We start from the raw sequence: 1,384 nt of genomic DNA on the forward strand, positions 1-1,384 counted from the left end.
AATTTTATAAAGTTGAGAGAGTAAATTCATACAAAAAAACGTTTAAATACTAAAGTATAAAAATGATTATAATTCAAAAGATAAAATATAATTTACCCAACATTTTATTATAGAAAATTCTTTATTTAAAAAGATTTGGGACACAGTAACAGGTCGAGGATAATTTTTTTATTTTTTTTTATCATTACCAAAATCACGGTTGGGAAAGAAGAAATGGATATTTGATACAACCTTTTGATATTAAATTATGGTGAGGCATTTTAATTGGCAAACTTAAAGCAGAAAACAGCAAGGAAAAAAGACATAAATGCGTTTGCCGGGAGTCGAACCCGGGTCTATTGCTTGGAAGGCAATTATCCTAACCGTTGGACTACAAACGCTCGACGTTCATACCTTACCACGACTAGGCTCTGAAAGCGTGCGCATGTATTCAGGGACTGTTCGCGATACTTTTCAAAAAGTGATTTTCAACTTCTAATTTAAAAAAGGTATTTTTACCATATCGAAAAAAAATACGTATTTTTGTTGTACTTGGTATGAAAATTTCTATTTTTGAAACTATTATAGAAATTAGCCTTGAGTTGGGGGGTTTTTCTATCTTTTTGATTTTTATGTAAATAAATTTAATTTTATATTGAACTATTTTACTATCATTATCATAATCGCACCCTTTTTAATTTCTTTTCAAAATTTCTCTCATGTAAAGTTAACATTAGAGTTTTTAAATAATTTGAATAATTTATCACCAATAAAATTTATGATTTTACATATTTAATATTTCATATTTTTTTTGTTTCATTTTCTATAATATATTATTCCTATATCATAGAAAAATATAAATCAAATCATATATATATATATATATATATTTGACAATCATAGAAACTTATTTATTATATATAAATGAACAAATATTACACTAAGAACATTATTCAGTTTAGAATTTAAATATATCAAATCATCTAACCCAAAGTTTTACAAATTTACTATTAAAATCCCCTCAAATCATTACTCAAATTTGGATAAAAAAAAGCCACCATTTCAAAATTAATAAGATGATGATTCGTAAGCAGGAACGAAATTGAGTGGGAATGAAATATAGTTAGGAATGGAAGAAGAATGGAAAAGGAATCATATTTGAATAACATTTTTATGATTGGTATATACAAGAAATATAACGCAATGAAATGATCATTCCTTAGTTGATTCAATTCACATGAATGGAAATCATAAAGGAATGGTTAGTAACGGAATGAAATTATTTTATGACAAATTTATCCTTTAATATATTTTTATTTTGAAAACACTGAATGCATTTATAAAACATATAATACGTGAAAACGACGAGAGAAAGCGGATGATGAAAAAGACGCAGGTTTTGTTC

General features: G+C 25.9%; 1 non-coding gene across 1 annotated transcript; it reads right to left on the reverse strand.

The window, feature by feature from the left end:
• Positions 309-380, reverse strand: TRNAG-UCC. Its single transcript has one exon. It is a non-coding gene; the product is annotated as a tRNA-Gly (tRNA).

This window comes from Sesamum indicum, linkage group LG1, assembly GCF_000512975.1.
Source record: "Sesamum indicum cultivar Zhongzhi No. 13 linkage group LG1, S_indicum_v1.0, whole genome shotgun sequence".
Classification (NCBI taxonomy): Eukaryota; Viridiplantae; Streptophyta; class Magnoliopsida; order Lamiales; family Pedaliaceae; genus Sesamum; species Sesamum indicum.